Genomic DNA, 18,843 nt, shown 5'->3' with positions numbered 1-18,843 from the left:
TATTTGCAAAGGAAATTCACATTGAGAGAATATTTTATTCTCTGTTATTTAACATTAACTCTTGTACATTTATTTAAAGTTGCTTAGAATATTTGAATTTATAATAGAAGGGGCGCTTTTTCAAAAAAGATTTTATTTATTTATTTATTTATTTATTTATTTATTTAATAGAGAGAGGGGACAGGAAAGAGAAAGAGAGGAAGAGAAACATTAATAAGTGATCACTTCTTGCATGCCCCCTACTGGGGACTTGGCCTACAACCCAGGCATGTGCCCTCACTGGGAACTGAATCAGCAACCCTTTGGTTCTCAGGCTGGTACTAAATCCACTGACCCACACCTGCCAGGGCTAGAATGGGTGCTTCTCAACACTTAACCAACAAGATGAAATAATTTTCAAAATTTAATTTACTCAAATCCAAGGAAAATTACATTCACATAGTATTGTCCTGACTGATATTTAGTATTCCTGGAGAGTGGTTATTGGTTTATTCTATAAACATCATTTGAATTTCAAAACTAGCAATGTCTTGCTGCCCAAAAAACAAAAACAAAAAAACTCTTGTCAAGTACAACTATGGCTTACATATTATCTTCTTCATTACGGGGAATAATGGGACAGCTGAAAATTGTTTCAGCCTCATGATAAAGAAGGAAGAATCACTTTATGGTTTTCAATTATACTAGATAAGACAGACATGTGAATTCTTCCTGAAATAGTCTACATTTTGTAGAGCCTTTGCTTACATCTTGTAAACACATTTCCAGTATAGCCGAATACTTAAGTGCACCTCATTTTGCATATTATTTCCTATATTTACGTTACAATAGCAAAGATGGTACAACCAGAATAGCACAGCGTTGTCCCAGATATCAGTTCATTTTAACAGCACAGGTACTTTATTGGTGGTAGCCATTCTGGCAGGTGTGTAGTCTAGCTCACTGTGGTTCTAATTAGCATCTCTGTGATGATTACGACATTGAACATCTTTTCATATGTCTGTTGGCCACCTGTATGTCCACTTTGGAGAAGTCTCTTCTCACAACCTTTGCCCAGATTGGATTGTTTGTCTTACCCATGTTGATCTGTATAGATTTTTTATACATTTTGGAAATTGAAGCCTTATAAGATGTATCATTGGCAAATATGTCCTCTCATACAGTGGGTTCTCCTTTCATTTTTGTGATGGCTTTGCTAGCTGTGCAGATGCTTTCAATTTTTAAAAATATTTTATTGTTTATGGTATTACAGTTGCCCCAATTTTCCCCCTTTGCCACCCCCCACTTCCATAGTCAATCCCCACACTGTTGTCCATGTCCATGAGTCCTTCACATATGTTCTTTGATTAATCCCTTCACATTCTTTTCAATTTGATGTACTCCCATTAGTTTATTTTTTCCTTTGTTTCCCTTGCCCCAGGAGATAACTGGCAAAAATATTGCTACACAAGATATCAGAAATTTTACTGCCTATGTTTTCTTCTAGTATTTTTGTGGTTTTACAATGTATATTTAAGTCTTTTATCCATTTTGAGTTTATTCTTGTGTATGGTGTAAGTTGGTGGTCTAGTTTCATTTTTTGCCTGTACCTATCTAATTTTCCGAACACCATTTATTGAAGAGACTGTCTTTGCTCCATTGTCAACAAAAAGCAAGTGTTAGTGAGTATGTGAAGAAAAGAGAACCCCAGCTCACTGTTGGTGGGAATGTAGACTTGTGCAGCCACTGTGGAAAACAGTATGGAATTTCCTGAAAAAAATTAAAAATGTAACTACCTTTTGACCCAGTGATCCCACTTCTGGCAATATATCCTAAGAATCCTGACAAACTAATTCAAAAGAATATATACACCTCTGTGTCTGTAGCAGCACTATTTACAATAGCCAAGATCTAGAAACTGCCTAAGTATCCATCAGTAGATGAGTAGATAAAGAAGCTGTGGTACATTTACACAATGGAATACTACACAGCAGAAAAAAAGGAAGAAACTCTTACTTTTTACTATATCATGGATGGACCTGGAGACTATTATGCCAAGTGAAATAAGCCAGTCAGTAAAAGACAACTACCATATGATCTCACTTATATGTGGAGCCTAATGAACAAAATAGAAACAGAAACAGTTACATGGAACAGACTGACAGCTGTTGAAGGAGAGGTGGAGGGCACGGGAAGAAAGAAGGTGAAAGGATTAGCCAAAGAACATATATGCATGACCCATGGGCATGGGTGATGGTATGATGATGGCCTAAGACTGGGTAGTAGGATGGGAAAAGGGGGAAAAAGTGGGGATAACTATGATGGTATAAATAATTAAGAAACTTTTAAAAAGCACTGATACCTTAAAATCAAATAGGCAATAGCATTGGTCGTTGATTATCCCCTCAACCCTTTTCATCCTATTCCTGCAACACTTGCCCTTTGGATATGGCTTGTCAGGGACAGGGAGAATTCCCTCCCTCTATGCTTCTTTAGTTCTTATGACTAGACTAACAAAAAAATAAAATTGACATGAGACTTGATTAACAGGAGAAAACTTAATACATGTGCATGGAAGAATCACAATATGATGTTTAGATCATACAATGAAGCTCAAATGCAGCATGTTTAATACTTTTTAGACAAAAAAACACACAATAAATTTGTGAGAAATTCACAGGACAAAGAAGGTTAGTGCTCATTAGAAAGAAATCTAAGCAAAGCCTGGGCTTAGGTAGTGAATTAGCAAATGCATTACAAGGTTCGCTACATAGGCCATTTTTACTGTGGGAGTGATAACTCTTATGAGAAGGTTGTCACTCAGCCCTCAGGAGCAGGGAAGGCAATTATCATAGAGATTTATGCCCTGCTTTTAGGGAGACAGAGGAGAGTCAGAGAGCTCCTCTGGCTCCTGCTGCTTCTCAAGCGATTTATTGTACTTTTAAATAATCAGTCTGCCACTGTGAAATACCTTGGGGCATCCCGTCCTGGGCCCTGAGAAGCCAAAAGAGGGCACTGGCAAAGTCCACGGGTAGAAGTGAAACCTGAAAAGCCAGTGTTCATACTGCCTGTCACCTACCAGAACCAATAAGCAGAGACAGGGATTGAATCTTTTTGGGCACTTTATTCAGATGGCCAGCCATCTGAGAAGACAGTGGACTATGTACCCACAGACCATCTTAAATTCCATTATAAACCAACCCTTTTTATAAGGAGAAGAAAAGTGTAGGTAGGGGGTAGGAATTCATGGGAAAAGTTAATCAGATGAAAGCTGCAGTGTCTATCTGATTCATGGGGCATTCATGTGCTGTCCTGGGTGGTGGGCATCTCACCCTGGAATACAATGTCTTGGGTACATCTTGATTGCTTGCAGTCCTCCTGAACACAAAGGTGGAGGAACTGTTTATAGTCTAGTGGAGTCAGGGTGGATCACACCTTCAGTTCCTGAAACAATAGCTTTTACATGCATTGATTACTAAGCTTATTAGTTATTACCTTAACTAAAATTTTTCAACTGTCGAGTCCCTCATCAGAAGGAGAAAAGTTCTGGTTCCTCGGGGTGCCTCTCACGGTTCAGGGTTAGTTGTTCTCCTCCCACGACCAAAGCTCCTGGGTGACCCTCCTCTTACAGCTGTGGCTCTCACACATTCTGACACCGCTCACCCCTTTCAGGCCTTAAAGTTGTATTTGCTCCATACCATTGTAGTTGTATTCTTCTGTGCCTCGCCTTTTCTCGTGACTTCCTTAGCTTGGCCTCCAGCTTTCTAAGTAGTCCCCACATTAAACTCTCACAATGACTTTGCACGCTATATCTCTTGTGGTCTCTCCAGGAGAGACAGACAGTTGACTCACACAGTCATTACCATGCACTGGGTCTTACAGAAGATTTAAAATAAAAATTATAAGGATGAGAATAAGTTATCATTTTCCAACTGAAAGTCTCTTTTAAATCATAAAAATGAGATTCAACTAACCTCACTTCTATTTCTAGGGCACTTGTCCCTGTGTTCTTCTGAAAACTGGGCTGACCTCAGTCTTGCTAATTCTCCTTTTCAGTCTAGGTCCCCAACACTTTGTCTCCTCAAAGCTGATGGAACCTGATCTCCATTGACAGAAACCATGTGGCTTACCTGCTTTCTTCCCTTTTCTTTCTTTTCACATATTTGGATAATCATAGCTGTTCAAAAATTATTTTTTATAGGCAAAAAAATAGTCCATAGTCTATTTTTTAGACTTTGGTCTAAACGAACGCATATGGTTTTGTTGTTGTTAAACTCAAACTTATTTTATTACTGGAAAACAGCCTGTTATATGGTTTTTACTCATTCTCTTAGTGGTAGTACTGCTCTCCTTGTATCCTGTCCTCACACACTGAAAGCTGTCCTTGGATATGCATCTTTCTGCTGAAATTCAGTTTAGTATTTGTCCAGCATCTGCCCCTCATTTCCATTTACCCTGGAGCCACCCTTTGCCTGGACTTCTAAAAGCTCTTTTACCATATAAATCATGTTTGTTATTAATGTGTCCACACTGAAAGAAAGATAGTATACGTACTCTAGAGCCAGATAGAACCAGATTCAAATGCTGACTTTGTCACTTACAATCTGAAAGACAGAACTTATCTCTCTAACCTGGTGTTTCCTCTTCTACAAAGTTGATGCAATCATATTTCTCGCCATAAAGGATTTTTTAAAAGGTTACATGAGATTAAAAAGGTAAAACAGTTCAACAAGTGTTGCCACATAGTAAGTAACTGAAGTGTTACCTATCATTATTTTTTATTTTATTATCTGTCAATTTTTAAATATTATATTTGGCTGGCCAAAAAGTTTGTGTGTTTTTTCTGTTAAAGGCACATTTTTCATCTTCACCAGCATCTCCATTGATGTGGATATTTTGAGTATGTTGGCTATGTCCCTTGTGGTATAGCATTGATTCTTCTCAATTTGTCTCAATTTGATTGCTATTGACTTCAACTGGCCTACTCAACCATGGAGCATTGTCCGGCAAAAAATCTCCAGCATAAAACCTCGCAAACCACTGTTCATATGTTTGATCAGTCACAGCACCTTCTCCATACACTGCATAAATCTTTCAATTTCCATGTCAGTTGCATTTTCATCATTCTTGAAATAATATAGCATAATATGCCAAATATGTTGCTTACTTTCTTCCATCTTCAATATTAAAATGGCTGTACAAAAATTCACCAATTTTAAGGGTTTTTAAAAACTGCATGTAAATGTGACAGTTGTCACAATACAATCTAACAAAATGATTTTGAATGAAGTTAAAGACAACTAAGCGCTACTAGAGCCATCTTACAGGAAAAAATGAAGAACTTTTTGGCCAACCCAATATTAAGCCAACATTGTCAATACATAAAATATATATTATAGTTATTTCTTTCAATTATGTTATCTTTTGCATAGCAAAGCACTTCTAGACTCTTAATGACAGATTAACTGCTTCCAGCTTTCTGTTGTATTTTTAACCACTTTAGACCCACACCTCACTTATAATCTAAAAATCACAGATTTCTATGTCTTTTTGCATGGAAATCTCATACTGAGAAACCTTGAATTTTTTCCCAGTTACCTAGATAATACAGATGAGATGCCTTAGCTGATATTGAAGGTAGTTTCCTGACTCATCTCTATCTACTTTTGATTTTCCATCAATGCTCCATTATTTCTATCCATTTCATTAAAATTCATCTGCTTATTAACTGCAAGCATACCATTATATATATCTGTTCTCATCCTTTTTTGATGAAATAATCTAAATGATTCCTTGAATTCCCAATGCCAGTTTTCATCCTGACTTGAAGTGTGAAATTTTATGTTTTTTTACATTTATATCTGTTACATAGTACTTTTATTAACCTTTTTTACAAATATGACAAATATCTAAACTTAAAATTAGGTACCAGATATAGTTCACCATTATCAATATGCAGATAGTAAATAAGAAGAAAAGAACTATTTGTAATAGGGTGTTTATAAAAATTCACTCCTTTGATACAGACATTCCAGTTGGCAAAATATAGAGTGAAGACCAGCCCAAAATTCAGAAAGTGTTATGCACACAGATGTTCATGATGTTTGTTTGCAATTGTGAAAATCTCAAAATCACCTAAATGTCCCAGTACAATGAGGTCATTAAAAACATTATAGCGCATTCACTGGTGAAGAAGCACCTACTGTTAAAAATTAGGTTATAATCTGTCTGAAAAACATATGGAAATACTTCTTGTATTCCTTACCATTTATCAAGCACTTACTCTATGCCAGAATTGGGTTAAGAGGTTACACAAATTCATTAATTTCATTCTCTATATATCACCTGATGAAGTTTCTATTCCTGCAGTTTTTCTATTAATCTATTTACAGCAAGGTTCAGCTTCCATGTCATTGCCAAAGTAGGTGACCTGTAGTTATATACAGTTGTTATGGCTTCTAGCTTTCTCTAAGGGCAATCTCCCATCTGCAGAGCAAGTGATCTTCATAATGGCTAGAAACTAACACAGCATGGGAAGTGACCAATCAGAACAATGCCACAGCCACTAGGAGTGGACACCTGCATAGCTAAACAATAAGACCATAGCTGTGCATAGTGGGTGAATGCCTGCCCTGGCACCTGGGGGTTAAAAAGTTACTTGTGTTAATCTACCCTCTTTCAGTCACACTTTACCAGCTGACTCAGAATTATTAGAGTCTTCAGAATGAACTTGTACTTGCGTGAATGGCTGAGCAAAGTTTAGATACTTCTTTAACGCACTGAAAGCAGTTTCTCACAAAATCCCAATAACCAAGATAAGTAGGGCTTCCAACAAGTTACACTGGGAAATCTGTGCAGAGTTCTTAATGAAGTGGCAATGATAATTACAGACTTCTAATTAACTACTTAATTGCTTTGAATTAGTAAATATCTCAGCTTGGATAGCTTTTACTCAGTTTTGTGGTTGACAAAATGCATTCTCTTCAACTTTCTTGCTATTATTCTTTCAGTGTAATTAACAATCTCCTTGTACCAGTGACCTTTTCTAAGAGTCATTCAATTATTGTTAATCCTTAGCTCTTGCTTTCAATAATCAAAAAAATAATGACTAGCAGCAATAAGTACCTTAGCCTAGAACTGGGTCCCTGTAAGTTATACAACATTGAGTCATGTGACCTGGAGCCTAATGTAGCCTCTGTCTTACATAGATGAGTAACCATGGCAGGCGTCTATTACCAGTAAAAGGAAAGCGTTAGTTAACATTTTATGGTACATTTTTGGTTTTGTTACATGTTAATTAATTTCTTCTCATCATCACCTCCTCATTATAGGAGGTAGAAGGACATTGTAAAGGGGCCGTTGAGTTTCACCTTTAATTCAAGATAATGAAAGGAAAAGCATTAAGAATTTACTTCAAAACAATCATTTTTATTTACTGGACTTATTCACAGAAGCTTGACATAAAGACCCATCGATCTCTTTATGTTGGTTGTAGAAATAAAGAATAATGGAGTAGAAACACAATTTTAATTCAATATGTTGACAGAAACTAAGAAATTTTGTCATGAGTAATACATGCTGTGTGATCTAAATCATCACATAGTTGTTCTGTCTTGATCTTATGGGTGGGAGAAAATATTCCATTGTCTCCCATTTTGTCCCACTAGTTACTGTCAACAATTACTGCATCCATTTGCTTATCTACTCTTTTATTGTTTTATTTAATAAACTTTTGTTTATCTTCTGGGTGATCAAATTCAGAACAAAGGGGAAAGGAGAATCCCTGACCCATTACAAATGGTCTTAATGAAAATACATTTGATGAACAGTCCAAACTTGAAGCCTTTCTGGTTCTCTGTCTGCAACCTAAACAGGAGGGTAAGGCGGTGAACAAAGTTGCAAAGGGGACAAAGATAAACTGTGTTTGAGGAGACTGATCAGTTGGATAAAAAGTAGAAGAGTCAGGTAAGTCTGTTTAAGACTTTTGTTAATGTATATGTGGCTGCTGTGTTCTCACTTAACACAAGGAAAATCAAAGAGGTTAGAGGTCCAAGGGGACCACCAGCACACTCCTCTTCACTCTCTCTGGGAGTGTAGAGCAGTCCTTTGATTTCTTCAGGCCTCAGTTTATCAGTGATTAATTCTACCCCCTGTTACAGTGTGGTTAATAAATGATACATATATATTTCTTAGTAGAATGCTTACCATTAGGTATTACATAAATATAGCCAAGCAGTCCAATCTAAGTTCTGAACTGAACTAGCTGCATCCTTATAAAAGTTAAATTATATGCAATTTTAGTTTTCAAAAAGTTCGCAGTAAAGCAGAGAGGAACAAAATATGGTGAGTTCTTGGGCAAACCCTTTCCAGTACGACTCTGACAGTTCCCACTAACTTCCAGGCTCCACTTGAACGAGGCTGTTGTTACCTCCACCTGGACTGAGTCGTCTTGTTACACTGGCCTTGGCACTTACAGTGAGCTGAGGATGAAAGACTCCTTGAATATAAAGCTCCACGAATTTCTCTGAGGAAGTAGTTTGGCACACTTCCAGCCACGCCATAGAGCATTCTTTCCAATTTCCCACTATCTGCAATTGGCTCCGTCGCCCAAGCTGTGACGCCTCCCCACCAAGCCAGTCTCAGCTTTAGCTGTGTAAACTTAGAGGGTGGTTGGGTTTGTCAAGGTGCCTCCAATGTCTCCATGCTGAAGTCCCTGGAGTGTAATGAAAGCCTAAGTTTGTGCAAACTCGACAGCTATGGTCATGATGCAGGTTCTACATTCTCCAGTCCTCATGTGGTCCTCCATCTTCCGGGGTCTATAGAGATGCCATCAGGAGTGGAGATGTAGCCGCATCCAGAACGTAGTGACCCTTCTCAGTGCTGCACCTACATGGGAGGGTTGGCAGAAACCCAGGAAAGACTGGTTGTGTCCAAATCTTCCCTGTTTGTTCCAGGCATGTCTAATCAATTTGTTATTGGAGTAAGATGTAGGCCTGCCTAAAAGCATACTTTTTGTTGTAACTTAAGTACACTGTTTATGGGTAGCTCATAACCAATAAACTTTTTTCATTCATTATTTCATTCAACTCTCACTTGAGAATAAATTTTAGTATTCTAAAAAGTTTTTAAAAACATTTTAATTTCATTGCCAAAATGTATTTCTTCTTAGAGTTAAAATAGGTTTCAGTATAACTTGATGGTATATACATATGTATATATGTATGTATGTTAGCAATACACACATATGCACACCTGTGACATTATTGCCCTCAGTTAGCTTTAGGAAATAAGTTAGAATGACTGTCTTTTTACATATGCTTTAATACAATGTGTAAACAGTCACTTAGGCATTGACATATAGGTATGCATGTTTCAGAATGTAAAACATGCATGTTTCAGGTATGAAAAATAGCAAAGGATAAAGGAAACATTATTTNATATACATGTGTATATATGTATGTATGTAAGCAATACACACATATGCACACCTGTGACATTATTGCCCTCAGTTAGCTTTAGGAAATAAGTTAGAATGACTGTCTTTTTACATATGCTTTAATACAATGTGTAAACAGTCACTTAGGCATTGACATATAGGTATGCATGTTTCAGAATGTAAAACATGCATGTTTCAGGTATGAAAAATAGCAAAGGATAAAGGAAACATTATTTCTTTCCTATGTTGTCTTCAAATGCATCTACAGCTAAGGGTGTCTGACCAAGCAAATTCTGTACCTACCAAAGGCACAGTGGGGGCCTTCCCTACCCATTTCAGAAGAGGATCATCCCAGTAAGTCATGTTTGTGCCTCTAATTTCACATCTGAAATCTTGTCTCATCCACTGGAAATTAGCTCAGCAAGGATAGACATTGTCCTGTCCTTGCCCCCAAGCATCCGGGGCAGTTTTCAGTCAGATGTTTAATTAGTCTCTCTTTAAAATTGAATGGAAAAATTCTCTTTCTCAGAACTTGTTTCTTTGGATAATCTGAGATCCTCATAGATTCATGTGCTCTGCTAAGTGTTCTGTGGACATCTTTGTTTTAGCTTTACAATGGTAACTATGAGGAAGGTATTATGCCTATTTTAAGAATGAAGAAACTGAGCTTAAAAATGTTAAGTAATATACTCAAGCCTTCACTAGGGATGAATCTGGAATTTATAGGTAAATTGGTCTGAATCTATGCTCTTATCCATTAAATGTGACTGGCAAAGTTAAGGTAGAATCTCACAACACTGTGTCCTCATGCGTGCTCACAAGGCTTCCTGCAGTTTGCAAAGGTGGGGGGAGGAGGAGAGGATAGGAGTCAACAGGGGCTGGCTGTGCCCGTGCCACCACGACCCAGCATGTACCTCTCTAGTCCAGGCCTCCCTTCTCTGTGATGCTGAGGGAACCGAATACTGCACCTCCCCCCACCAGATGTGCATGCCTCAATCCTCAGAACTTTCGAATACATTACATTATGTGGCAAAGGGGCTACTAAAGTAGCAGATGGGCCCTGGCTGGTGTGGCTCAGTGGACTGAGTGCCAGCCAGCAAACCAAAAGGTCACTGGTTCAATTCCCTGTCAGGGCACATGCCTGGGTTGCAGGCCAGGTCCCTGGTGGGGGGCACATGAGGCAACCACACACTGATGTTTCTCTCCCTTTTTCCCCCCTCCTTTCCACTCTCTCTAAAAATAAATAAATAAAATCTGGACTTCCGCCAAGATGGAGGCATAGGTGGAAACACTGTGCCTTCTCCCACAACCAAGTTTGAATACAACAAAGGTTTGGAGAACAAAGACACAGCCAAAGAACAGAAAATTGAATTATACGGAAGTCTGACAACAACTAACTGTTCAACCGGGATGGTAAGAGGGGCAGAGCCAGTAGCGGAGCAGGGTTGGGCAGGACAGATCCCCAGACCTAGGCATGCAAGTGGCCCGGACCCAGTCAGAGTGTGGGGCAGACTAACCGCGGTTGCACATTCTCGCACAGTGCGACAGACCGCGCAGGCCCCAGGGGTGAGGGCTGATGGCGGTGGCACACTCGCGAACAGTGGGATGAAGCATGAGGGCCCAGGTGACAGTGGCAGCTGCTGCACCTGTGGGCGCCACGTGGGAGGCAGCAGATGGGACGCCATTGTTCCTCTTTGACCCCACCCCCACATACAGCATCACAACCCAGCGACTGAGTTGCCCTGCTCTAGTGAACGCCTAGGGCTCCGATCCTGCTACGGAACAGGCACGAACAGCCCAAAAGATGGCGCAAGAAGAACTCAAAGTCCCAGAGCTGATAATTCTAAGCGACTGAGAGATTGCCAGCCTCTCAGAAGCACAGTTCAAGACACTGTTTATCAGGATGCTCACAGAACTGGTTGATTATAGTCACAAATTAGAGGAACATATGAAGGCTAAACTAATTGAAATGAAGGGAAATGTCCAGGAAACCAATAGCGATGGAAAGGAAACTGGGACTCAAATCAATGGAATGGACCAGAAGGAAGAACAAAACATCCAACCAGAAAGGAATGAAGAAATGAGAATTCAAAAAAATGAGGAGAGGCTTAGGAACCTCCAGGACATCTTTAAACGTTCCAACATCCGGATTATAGGGGTACCAGAAGGGGGAAAGAAACAGCCACGAGTGGAAAACTTATTTGAACAAATAATAAAGGAGAACTTCCCCAGTCTGGCAAAGGAAATAGACTTCCAGGAAATCCAGGAAGCTCAGAGAGTCCCAAAGAAGTTGGACCCAAGAAGGAACACACCAAGGCACATCATAATTACATTAGCCAAGACTAAAATGAAGGAGAGAATCCTAGAAGCAGCAAGAGATAAGGGGACAGTCACCTACAAAGGAGTACCCATCAGACTGTCAGCGGATTTCTCAAAAGAGACCTTACAGGCAAGAAGGGGCTGGAAAGAAGTATTCCAAGTCATGAAATCCAAAGACCTACAGCCAAGATTGCTTTATCCAGCAAAACTTTCATTTAGAATGGAAGGACAGATAAAGTGCTTCTCAGATAAGGTCAAGTTCAAGGAGTTCATCATCACCAAGCCCTTATTATATGAAATGCTAAAGGGACTTATATAAGAAAAAGAAGATGAAAAATATGAACAGTGAAAGGACAGCAAACTCACAGTTATTAACAACCACACCTAAAACAAAAGCAAACCAAGAGGACAGCTAGATCAGGAGTGGAACCATAGAAATGAAGAACGCATAGAGGGTTAGCAACAGGGGAGTGGGAGGAGGAGAAGGGGGGAGAGGGTACAGAAAATAGCATAGACAGTAGGTAGAAAATAGATGGGGGAGGGCAAGAATAGTAGGGGAAATATAGAATCTAAAGAACTTGAGACATGTGGGTATAAACTAAGGGGGGGAGAATGGTGGGGGAGGGAGTGTGCAGGTGGAGGGGAATGAAGGGGGGAATAGAACAACTGTAATGGTATAATCAATAAAATATATTTAAAAAAATAAAATTAAAATAAATAAATAAAATCTTAAAAAAATAAAGTAGCAGATGGGATTAAGGTTACCGATCAACTGCCTTTAAAAAGCAGATATTGGATATTACCCTAGTTTATCATAGTGGGTGCAATGTTATTTCAAGTTTCCTTTAAAGTAGAAGAGGGAGATAAACAAGGGAGAACCAGAGGAATGGCGGTACAGGTGGGCCTGGGACCAGCGTTAGGCCTGGGACCAGCCTTGCTGGTTTTAACAGTGGGAGAAGAGGCCCAAGACTGCAGTCTCTAGGAGCTGGCATAGGCTAGAGAGTGGATTCTTCCTTGGAGCAGCCAGAAGGAACGCAGAACTGTTGACACCTTGGTTTTAGCCTATTGAGACCCATTACAGATTTCCAACTTCCACAACTAGTAAGGTCATAAATGTGTTTTTTGAGCCACTAAATTTGTGGTGCTTTTAAGGCACTAAATTTGTGGTGATTTGTCACAGCACCAATAGGAGAATGATACTAATGGGTGCTGTAGAAGCTTCAGAACGTATAGTTTATATGGGGGGCATTCAGAGCTTTTCCTTCCCTCCCCATGTTTACACAGAGCTACTCAGCGTTGAATTACTAAGGCACGGCCTGACTCTGGCAGTCAGCTCACACACGTGTGCCCTGGGTTTAGTACCGGAATCACCTCTGCCGCGACCTTAACGTAGAAGCTATCTTTGATGGGACAGAAGTTTTAGATATGAACGATTAAAAGCAAACCCACTAGTAATTTTTGTCTGAATTTCTCCCTAAAATTGTTGTCAAATTAGACAATGCCAATAGGGCACAGTGTCACTAGGGGGAGTTAGGAGAGCGTGCTTGCACTTGTGATTTTAACTACTGCACATTTACAGTCCCAGTTCGAGGGCTGAAGATGGCCTAATTCCTCAACTTCTCTGCTACACAAAAGATGTCCAGGTGGGGTATACATGTGTGGGACGGGCGCACAGAAGGATTATACTTGAGTATAGGTTGGCATGAACAGGAAGTTGATATGGGTTTTGATAAGCTTACTGTTTTAAAAGCAAAATTTTAATACCGACTAATTACCAATACCCCAAATTTTGATCCCAGAAATGTTACCTGCTGCTATTAGTTATCTTTCCACTAGATGGCAGTATCGTGTAAACTAAAAGAAAATCTGGCTCCTCAGCCCCGGACTTGTCTTGCTGCTGGTAAAGGATGCTTTGAGGCTATTTAAAGAGAAGAGGAAAATCAACTGCGTCAAAACAATCAACTTAGAGGGGTAGGGATATTCAAGACTGATTCTAGGGCAATGGAGTCCTAGAAAGAGCATGGACTTTGCGGGTCTCAGTGCCTATAATTCCCCACTGTGAGTTACTGCCAAATTATTTACGATCTTAGAGCCTCAATTTCCACTTTGTACAATGGATGTATTAATATATTTTCACACAGCTATTATAAAAATAAAATAAAGTAATATAGATTAAAGTCTTAGGACATATGGACAATCAATTTTTAACAGTTCATTCTGTCCTGTTCGTGGGGAAAATATAAAGTCTATTTAAAATTTTAGACCTTAAGCTGTTGGTATGATTGTGATAAATAGAAGGGCCTTGAAAAATAAGGAGAACTGATTCATTATTTGCCCCACTTTCGTTGGGCTGACACTTTCCAAACAGCAATGTCATCACCTTCACTATGCCCTCAGACGCAGGTGTTCCCTTCCCGTCCTTCCCTCACAGCTGAAGTCAATCTTCTGGGAGTTCCGCAGTGCTAGACGGAGGCAGGAGACCACAGTGAGACTCCAGTGCCCAGCATTTCTTGCTTCCTACACCTGCAGCAGGCTGGCCTGTATTGCGTGGCTACGTAAGGATGCTGCCCAGGGGCGGAATTTGGTGATGTAGTGAGTTGAAAGATGACCCCCCAAAGACAGGTCCACCTGCAACCTGTGAATATGACCTTATTTAGAAATAGGGTCTTGGCAGGTGTAATTAAGTATTCTGAGATGAATCATTCTGGATTATCCAAGGGGGCTCCAAATTCAATGGCAAGAGTCCTTAGAAAGACGGAGGGCGATCGGAGACAGGAGCAGAAGGCCATGTGAGACGGAGGCAGAGACTGAACTAACGCAGCCACAGACAGAGGAACAAACGCCTAGAGCCGCCATGAGCTGGAAGAGGAGGGTGTGGATTTCTCAGTATTGTCGGAGGGGCTGTGGCTCTGTCAACAAGTTGAGGGCGGACCCTGGTCTTCACAATTGTAAGAGAAAATAAATTTCTGCTGTCTTAAGCCACCAAGATTGCGATAATTTGTTACTACAACCCAGTGGAACTAGTCCAGATTTATATCAAGAAAATTTCTGTCCTCAAATATATTTCTAGCATTGCTAAAAATTTCATTATTAGCAAATTTATTTATGTAGTTGAAATTATAGCCTCTTAAAATTAAATACATAAGGTCCTTGGGAAAGGTAATATATTTCAGAGAATTAATTTTTCACATCATGTCTTCTGAATGCATGGCTTGGATTTGTGGAAAAGCACTGGGTATGTACTTGGGAGGAAGTAATTCTAAAGATGTGAAGGGGTTTAGCTTTAAAAGACCAGCTTGACTTGCAAAGTAAATTGCCTTATGTTTGGCCTGGTTATTCCTCAATATTTCAATGATCCTCAAGGAAAGAAGCCACAATTTAGTGAAATCTCAATCAATATTGCCATCAAAGAAGATGCCACTTTGCCCTGGCTTGTGTAGCTCAGTGGATTGAGCTCGGGCCTGTGAAGCAAAGGGTCGCTGGTTCGATTCCCAGTCAGAGCACATGCCTGGATTGCAGGCCAGGTCCCCAGTAGGGGACACATGAGAGGCAACCACACATTGATGTTTCTCTCCCACTCTTTCTCCTTCCCTTCCCCTCTCTCTAAAAATAAATAAATAAAATATTTTTTTTAAAAAGAAGATGCCACGTAACTAATTTCCAAAGGCTGTTTGCCAGGAGATAAGGTGTCTGTGAAGCCTCCCCAAAACTAGCACCTTCCCCTCTCACACCAAGATGCAGGCACCTAGAATCCCAGAAGTCCTTGCCCAAATAGCCCAAGCCATTTTCCAAGGCTATGCAGCCTTCTTTTCCAGGCCTAACTTCCCTAGTGCAGATCACACCAACAGTGTGCACACACCTGTGCTCAGGGTGGTTAATGTAAGAGGCCTTTCTCAGCACATAATGGATCAAGAAGTGGAGAGAAGAGGCTCCCTGGGGCCCAGGACACATCTCTTTTGGCACCACATTTGGGCAAGAGTTTTGAAAATTCTATACTCAAATATGGCCTTCCTGGTCTTTATCAAGATATATTTGTCAAGTTAGAAGGATCAAACATATTTAATTAAACTATTAGCTTGATACACCAATTAAGTATTTAGATGAATGAACGTGGACTTGCATTTATACCCTTTCCCTGTGCCCAGCAGAAGCTGGGGGGTGACTATGAGTCTGAGACACACAGCACTTTCATAGCACTTTGAAGGTGAAGTGGGGAGTCAATAGCAGTCTGTAAAAGGTAGGGCATAAAAACAGAACCACAGTGTGGAAGTGCCACGGGAGGAAAAACGGGGAAGGGAATTGGTAGTAAAACCTAAGAACTACATCATCAAACGTGTAGATGGTTACGTGGTGGAAAGCAAACACAGGCTGCACCAGCTCTTAGCTAAGTGACTTTAGAAAAGATACTTAAAGTCTTTGAACAACAATTTCTCCAAATATAAATTTGAAATGAATAAACCTATGCCAGAGAGTTACAACGAGAATTCAGAAAGGAGTAAACGAAAGTCATTGCTTTGAGTGAGGGTACGTGTTATCCTTTCTGACAATTTCTTTAGTCAGAAATTGATGACCACTGACAATTTCTCTCATGATGATACGGAGGATTAAACACAGGGTGAGACTCGGCACAGGGTGTATAGCACCGGAATGTACACCTTACTCGAAACGTGAAGTGTCTCAGGAAAAGAGGCAAAACTGTTACCCAAAACTGAGTTTTGCATGGACATATTCCCACGTATGGTGAAAGTGAGCTGCCTGAGAGAACACTGTGAAGGGAGTGACTTATCAGCCAGCCCATTCTAAGCCCAGAGTCATAAATGTGAGTCTGAAATGGGATTTTCATTTGGGTTAGCTCAGATCAGATATCTCCTTGATGTGGGAGATATCTCCTAGAGGGAGAGCTATTATTATTTTTTAATAATAGGGTTTTTTCTAATTTATGAGAAAGGTAGATTATTAAAAATAAAACTGTATGTCGCCTATTAAAAGCCATTTGAGAATAATTATGTATAGTAAAATGAAAGTTATCAGTAGCACACTCTTAAACTTCATTCTCTCTTTACAGATATCTGGTGGGTCCCCATTCAGCTGGGAATGCTGATGGGAATGGCTTCTGTTTTGGTTCTGCTCAGAGTCCCTTACTCCTTTCTCTTCCCAGAACTTAATTTCCTTTGTATGCTGCATCTCCCTGGGTCCTTCCCAGGTGGCTGGGATGAAGGCTTCCTTGTATCGTGATCTTTACTGTAATTGCAGAAGTTTTTCCTTTCTACAGCCATAGCCACTAGAAAGTTCCAGTTTTAAGTCACAAAGTCTTTACCAGGCCTTTCTAAGGGGGACCCTTTCTCCACTGGAGTCTGCGAAGTGCTTGCTGTGGATTATTCAATGTCCAGGGAGGAATGGCCTCTCTTTCTGCTCTCCCGGGTTAGCACCCCCATTCTGTCTTCGTCTCGTGTACTTGCTCTGTCTGCCCGCTTGATTCTGCGTCATTCTTAAAGCAGTGGCAGTGAGTTGCATTTTAGGGTTCATGTAATTTTTTTCTTTCTGTATTTAAAAAGGAACTTTTCAATTTGATCATCGCCATTAAGCAGAAACATAAATGACATTTTATTTCTTGTGTAACACCATTAAACATCCTTCTTGGCTGCAGCCATTTAAATTTTATGATTTTTACTATTTCTTACCCAGTAGTCATCTGGCTCCTGAAGCACCCAGAACAGGGTGAGGTGAGAAAAGGAGCAGAGAATAGCTGATATTATATCACTAGGCAAGAATGCTATAGCTTAGTGGTAACTGACAACTTCTGTTTAAATTTTTACACACCATCCAGTAAGATTTTTCTTAGGAGCTTCTCAATAGCTTGATGAAAGTGGAAAGCTGAAAGATGTAGCTAATATACTACAAGTCAGAACCAGGGGAGAGTAGTATCTTTACACAGAAACGATGAGCAGAAACCAACAATATCAAGCCCAGGATGGATAAATGCAAACTTGTGCACTGACGCTGGAGAACGTGCCCATCTGATGCCGTACAAGAGATGCGTCTCAACTGTGGGTGTTTGCCAGAGACTCAGTCTTCACAGCAGCATTAGAGGCTGATGCAGCCTTCAACACACTTCATATCTGGCCTTTACCATCCTGTCTAGCTTCAAATGTGAGGAGGTTTTCTCCCAGCTCACTCCCTTCACACAACTAATAGAGGAGTTAGATGTTAGCTCAATGTAAGGAAGGAGTTCCTAACAACAGAGCTGTCCAAAAATAGAGAGGACTATCTCCAGAAGCCGCCAGTCCCCCCAGCAATAACAGGGGCTCCAGCTGAGGCTTAATAACCTTTTGTAGGGTAATTGGAAAGGGGATTGAAATAGAGTAACTAAGAAAATAGACTTTGGGATAGAAAAGTGTTCAAAGGCTCTCTCTAAATAGATGCATTATTTTGGGCAGAACAGTGGTTTCCCGAGCCCGGTGGCTGGTTTCCAATGTGGATCTGCCAGTGACTAGCTGTGTGCCCTTGGCTTGTCCTTAAAGCTCTCCTGGCCTGAACTGTCTCCTCTATAAATGTGGCAACAATAGAACCTTTCTCACAAACACTGTCTTCAGCATTGTGTGAGGATTAATCAAATAAATATACATAAAGCACTTAGAATAATATCTGAGGTATAGTAAGCATTTATAAATGTTAATAATAATATATTTAACTCCTTAAACTTACATTTTCTCTTTGGGAGACTAAAGATAGTATTTATCTCTTAAAGTTCCTTTGAAAAGGAAATGAAGTATGGTTAACATAATGTTTAACGCATTGAACAGTTATGATTATTAGTGACAAGATGTTTTGTAGTATATAATATCTAACACTTCTTATAAACCTGAGGTTCTTTGATTACATAACTCTTCAATGGCCAGAATTCTCAGGAATTTCCCCAGAATATTCTGTGGAGGGAGATGCCTATAATTTGTATATGGAAACAAAACTTTTTATCAGTCCATCCAATTTGACACATTGATGATAAAACGGGGGTGGGGGATGTGGGAGAAAGAAATAAAGAAAACAAAAACGTGAAGATAGTAATCCTCATTCCCAATATTCCATAGAACAACCTAAGGACAATTGGC

Source organism: Sturnira hondurensis, unplaced genomic scaffold (genome assembly GCF_014824575.4).
Source record: "Sturnira hondurensis isolate 20B ecotype Veracruz unplaced genomic scaffold, ASM1482457v3 Scaffold0000256, whole genome shotgun sequence".
Lineage (NCBI taxonomy): Eukaryota > Metazoa > Chordata > Mammalia > Chiroptera > Phyllostomidae > Sturnira > Sturnira hondurensis.
Note: the sequence above shows the minus strand (reverse complement) of the source record.